This window comes from Paramormyrops kingsleyae, chromosome 7, assembly GCF_048594095.1.
Source record: "Paramormyrops kingsleyae isolate MSU_618 chromosome 7, PKINGS_0.4, whole genome shotgun sequence".
NCBI lineage: Eukaryota > Metazoa > Chordata > Actinopteri > Osteoglossiformes > Mormyridae > Paramormyrops > Paramormyrops kingsleyae.
In genome coordinates, this window is record NC_132803.1 from 29,312,434 (window position 1) to 29,319,266 (window position 6,833).

Consider the following 6,833-nt stretch of genomic DNA (forward strand, 5'->3'; position numbering starts at 1 on the left):
AACAGCACATCCTCACAGAACAGTATCATTATTCATTACGCGCCTCAATTCAAATGCAACCAGTCAGATGCATCTACTTTAAAACCGTTACATTGTATACATTTTCTCAATGGACACAGTGCTTCACATTCCACACACTTCATACACATCGCATGATAGCGAAGTCGGCAAAGAAATGTTCCAAAACGTCACCACGCGTCACCATATCACATGGTACAAAATCCTCGCGAGAGCAAGACGACTTGAGACAGACCGTGCAGCACAAACTGGAACTGCCTCCGTGACAACACAACTTTGCCCTTATTGGCTGAAGATTTTAGTCACACGCATGACGTTTGTATCCCAGGAAGTTCCAATGCGTTATCTGCTATTTCTCCCGAAAAGCACATAAAGTAGTGAGAACTGGTTTCAGTTCATTTACTGGTAAAATAAAGTTTAAATAAATTACATAAATACTCTAACAGTACACGTAAGTTAGTGGTTTATTTATTGTTAGTTACTGTAATGTTGTGCTGCTTTATTTGTTTAATCGTCAGACATACCCATCAGAAAGACATACCTATCGGACAAACCGATCAGAAAGACATACCAATGAGACATGCCGATCAGAAAGACATACCTATCAGAAAGACATACCAATGAGACATGCCCATCAGAAAGACATACCCATCAGACATGTCCATCAGAAAGACATACCTATCAGAAAGACATACCGATGACACATACCAATCAGACAGATATACCTATCAGAAAGACATATGTACCAGAAAGACATACCCATCAGAAAGACATACCTATCAGAAAGACATATGTACCAGAAAGACATACCCATCAGACATACCCATCAGAAAGACATACCCATGAGACATGCCCATCAGAAAGACATACCTATCAGAAAGACATAACAATCAGACATACCTATCAGACATACCCATCAGAAAGACATACCAATGAGACATATGAATCAGACATGCCCATCAGAAAGACATACCTATCAGAAAGACATACCGATCAGACATGCCGATCAGAAAGACATACCCATGAGACATGCCCATCAGAAAGATACCGATCTGACATATCCATCAGACATGCCCATCAGAAAAACATGCCAATCAGACAGACATGCCTATCAGAAAGACATACCGATCAGACATGCCGATGTTATTGTCCTGGAAATACGGCCTTACTCTTGGGTGTTATTCTCTGGTGTTCCTCCCTCAGTGTTACACCTCCAGTGTTACTCCTTGATGTTATTGTCCTGGAAATATGGCCTTACTCTTTGGTATTATTCTCTGGTGTTCCTCCCTCAGTGTTACACCTCCAGTGTTACTCCTTGATGTTATTGTCCTGGCAATACAGCCTTGGCACTGCTCTCAGATGTTAATCCCCCAGAGTTAATCTTCGGTGTTCATCCCTCAGTGTTACACCTCCAGTGTTACTCCTTGATGTTATTGTCCTGGAAATACGGCCTTACTCTTCGGTGTTATTCTGTGGTGTTCCTTTCTCAGTGTTACACCTCCAGTGTTACTCCTTGATGTTATTGTCTTGGCAATATGGCCTTGGCACTGCTCTAAGATTTACTCCCCCAGAGTTACTCTTTGGTGTTATTCTCTGGTGTTCCTCCCTCAGTGTTACATCTCCAGTGTTACTCCTTGATGTTTTTGTCCTGGAAATACAGCCTTACTCTTTGCTGGTATTCTCAGTGTTACATCCCCAGTGTTACTGCCCCAGAGTTACTCTTCAGTGTTATTCTCTGGTGTTATTCCAGTGTTATTTCCTGGTGCTATTCTCTGGTGTTATTCTTCAGTGTTATTTCCTGGTGTTGTTTTCTAGTGTTATTCTTCAGTGTTATTTCCTGGTGTTATTCTCTGGTGTCTCTGGTGTTACACCTATCAGAAAGACATACCGATCAGACATGCCGATCAGAAAGACATACTGATCTGGCATATCCATCAGACATACCCATCAGAAAGACATACCCATGAGACATACCCATCAGAAAGACATACCAATCAGACATACCCATCAGAAAGACATACCAATCAGACATACCCATCAGAAAGACATACCGATCAGACATGCCGATCAGAAAGACATACCCATGAGACATGTCCATCAGAAAGACATACCGATGAGACATATCCATCAGACATACCCATCAGAAAGACGTACCTATCAGAACGACATACCGATGAGACATGCCCATCAGAAAGACATACCCCTGAGACATACCCATCAGACATACCCATCAGAAAGACATACCCATCAGAAAGACATACCCATGAGACATACCCATCAGAAAGACATACCCATGAGACATGCCCATCAGAAAGACATACCCATCAGAAAGACATACCCCTGGGACATACCCATCAGAAAGACATACCCATGAGACATGCCCATCAGAAAGACATACCTATCAGAAAGACATACCGATCGTCCAATCTGTGAAGAAGGCATGCAGGTGATATTTGTATAGATTTATCTACACCCTACTGGCAGTGCTGCCATTGCAGTCAGGTCTCACAGACTACGAGGAGTAGAAGTTGTCCGACTTGGCTGCAGTCAGTTTATACTATGATCTATACATAAATAAATTAATAAATCATTTGGAAATGTCCTACAAAAGACAAAAATCAACGTTGTATAGCTGTTTCTGAAATAGCATGGTAATGTTCTGAAGACGTGGTGAGGACGTCAGAAATAACGTCGTCTATCCTATACCGAGGACCCTAAAAAATAACGTCCGCATGATGTCAATAAAAAACATTTTCACGACATTTGTCAACGTCCAGAGGACGTTGAAAGGACGTCATGAAGACGTGGTAAGGACGTCGGAAATGACGTCGTCTATCCTGTACCGAGGACCCTACAATATAACGTTCAAATGACGTCAATTATAAACGTTTTCATGACATTTGTCGACGTTCAGATGACGTTGAAAGGACGTCATTTTGTTAGCTGGGATGGTACTATAAAGTGTTGGATTTCCACTAGCACAACGCTAGGTGAGTGTTTTTATACTTCATATTATAGGGCTGGGTATTAATACCAACATCGCATGTTATGCACATGCAGTTCTTATATTGCTAGTCATCTGTAAACAGGCTTCATCTTACCTTCAATTATGCGCACTATAAATCCAGATCTAGTTTTAACTAAACTTTCAAGTAAAATTATGGTATGTTTTGCAAAAAGTTCTTATTACTAAATCAAAATAATTGTTTGTAATATTCAACTGAACTATGTGGTGCAACGAAAGGGGTCAGAGCCGCTCCTGCTGGTGGCTGTGCTCAAAAGCTGTGCGTTTTTTAAACCAACATTACATCGCATGGTGATTGTGTAAATGAACTAGTTGTAGATAACTTCCTGGGAAAACTGATTACCCAAAAGACCAGTCTGGTGACAAGAAGTTAGCTAAACGCTAAAGTTAGTGTACTGCTAACGACGTTCGTTTTTTTCTGTCGGTTCACAGTTTAGCACACATTTTTGCATATATTTCTGCTGTTTTTCTGGTCACAGAATTTCTGTCCGTTCACAATTAATAAAGCTTATATCAGCATTAGTGTTTCTATGTAGGCCTACTTCTTTCTAAGACTGTTTTAGGTCTGTAGGATGCAGGAATGTACCGATTAAAATGGTGTTTAAGGTTGCACGAGTGATTTGTTGCATTTAGAGCAGTAACTTAGTGAATTTTTCAAAAACAGCAATTGTTACTGAAATAAAAGTTTTCTTACGTTCTATTATTACGGGTGATGTTTGTTTAAGCTTCTTTAACACTCATAAGCAATTCCCACATTCCCTCATCTGACTCTCCCATGACTAGACTATATAACTTAACATTATTGGTGGTTGTTTAATGAAAAATGTCATGATTGTCCTCTCATGTTGTTAAGGCTTTGATGATTCATTCTGCCATCTCGACATTGGGCTCCTCCTTGTTGAGCATGCAGGTGCTATGCTCTCATCTTCCCTCCATCCCAGTCCAGCCTCACTGAAGATCATCACTTAGGGAGAAGTCATGATGGACAACGTTGAAGACCTGCCAAAAGCTGTGTGCATTCCCTTTGGACCTACATATGCACTGTATCTCAACTACCCCAAGTCTATGAAGAGCACATTCCATTTCATCCAACAGGTACTTCTCACGTTGGGCCACAGGGAACTAAATCCCAGCTTGCAAACACTAAAAAATCAGCTTGCAATGTAAAGAAATGCTTTGCCACATCTACTGTGAGAGGCCATGGTTGCTTTTGTGTTTTTTTCTGATTTTTTGATTTACAACCTCATCCTCTGTATTCAGCATTGTTACTGTCCTCTTTGACCCCAATAGCCCCTCCAAACCTTTGTAAATTTGATAATGTGTAACAAAACATTCACATGGTTTCATTCCTCTTTGTTGTGCGTGTTATTTTGAATTTTTACTTGCCTTTGGTTGACAACTTTACTGGTGCAGTAACACATTTAAATTGTTACTTTGTTTTATTGTTTTCTCACAATAAAATACACTGGAACATTGAAATGTATTGCTTAGTGACTTCCCCTCCAATTTTGTTGAAACAATATATGTAAAACAGTATCCTAAAATAGTATAATTAATTTAATCAAATGATGAGAATGCATTACTTAAATTATTTTAAGTAGTGATAAATATTGGTTGTTATATATTTTGAATGTACGTAATATAGTCATTTTATACAACTTACACTCCAGAAAGAAATCTTTTATGTGAACTAATGACTCTGAGTAAAGACTACTAATATAAACTTTGTCTACTGCAATAAGGCAACGGGCTTCCACGCAATTTTCCAGTAAAGTCAACTAATAAGTCAACTTAAGTTTTGCAATTTTAATGATTTTAATTTAAGATATTCTACTATGTTTAAAAAGTCAATTCAAAGTATACCTCCGCTGATTTGCATGAACGCTGCATGCGTTCTCAGAGCTGATCATAATCTTTTTTGTCCTTGATGTTTAAATCACTCCTGATGGGTTTGTGAGAAGCTTTTTTGCTTTATAAATACCCCCAATATTTATTAAAATAAGGTTACGTTGCGATATTTGAAAATTTTACTCATACCGTGCTGCCCTAGCTGTTTTGACCGCTTGTCTGGCAAGCAGGCAGGAAGCGGGTAAGGACCAGGCAGGAAGGGGGTAAGGACCAGGCAGGAAGGGGGTAAGGACCAGGCAGGAAGCGGGTAAGGACCAGGCAGGCAGGCGAAAATCCAGTACATGGGTTTATTGGGGAAACACAGGACAGACGGCAACTAAACATCAATGACTGATCTGGGGAAACAGACTTGAACGCGGACTTAAATACACAAGGCAAGTAAAAAATAACAGGCAACAGGTGATCACAATCGGGAATTAACACGAGGTAACGAGGGGGGCGTGACACACAGGGGGATCGGACGAGCAGGTCATGACACTATAGTAGCTATTTTGTACAAAATACTTTATTTCTTGTCATGCCATCCTGATCCTGTATCTGTTCTTACGACCAGATCGCAATTTAAGCTTGGATCTTTTTATTTTTCCACGCATCCGTTATTATTTGCTTTTATTTCTTTCTTTTTTCATTCATTGTTTTCTGAGTTCGCAACTGTTTTCAAGGCAGCGTTTCAGAAGCAATTTTTCATAACGAATCTACAGAGACAGCGTTTCAAATCATAAAGATTTTGAGCTCGCAACCCAGATAAATCGGATTATGTTCCAAATTTTTTAGGGCCGCAGCCACTCAGGCCCTTTAAATCATCCTAACTTTTCCCCACTTTATGGTGCCCTTCCCCGTGATACACAATCATCAAACCCATATATTAAGAAAAGGAATGCTGTTGTACAGTGTTCGTCGTGTTAATAAGATTTTTGTCCAGTTTATTTTAGTGACGACTTTACAGTTGTTCTGCATTCTTTTTAAGTCAAAATTATTTAGTCAACTTATTCAAGCACCGTGGGTAATTGAAACGGCACCAGAGTTGATTTATATTAAGAAATTCCTGGTCCTATAACTTTTACATTAAAACACCGTCAATATCCGACCGCATGGGGTCAGTATATCCGCTTCACGCCATGACCTGACATTGTTTCAATGGATTTCTCTCTATCAGAAGTTTTAAATTGGATTAAAGGATCACAGTGACGAGAAACATGGAGTTGTAAACAGCATCTTGTAAGTTTGAGAGTCGGTCCACAGATGTCCTGAATTAGGCTACCCTGAACTGCTTCAATAAATGTTAAGGTATTTTTTATTTGCATCACTGAACAAAGTCTGATTGTAGGACTGTTATTCATGACCAGAGGGTGGCAGCACTGCATTGTTTATTAAACTTTCGGTCAATTTTGTCTTTATTGTATTTAAACTTGGCATGTAATTTTAGTTGCCGTACCCGAGTCTATAAAAATGTTTAAAAGGATGAAAAATTTTATCTTTTTATTAAGTTGTTATTTAAATGCATGTAGAAAAATCACATATGATTGAAAGGCTAAAAGCTATTTATTAAGGAGTCGCAGTAGGTGGGTTTATTCAAGCATTTTAGAGAAGGTGTAATGGTATATAGGGCCATGCCGTGGGCGTCGTTATGTCCAACCACTCGGGACTATAGCCCCAAGTATTTTAGTCCCGATGCCAATCTTCCTTCAAAAAAAAACAAAAAAAAGGCAAACCCTCGGTAACCCCTCGATCTTCTCAATAGCTAGAAACCAAAAACATAAGTGGTACCTTTCATTCAGGTATTTGGCCAGTAGCCTGATGTAAACTATCACTGTGTAGCCAAAACGGGTAAAGGGTGAAAAACATCGTATTCGACATCACATGTGGGTCCGTGCCTGTGTGT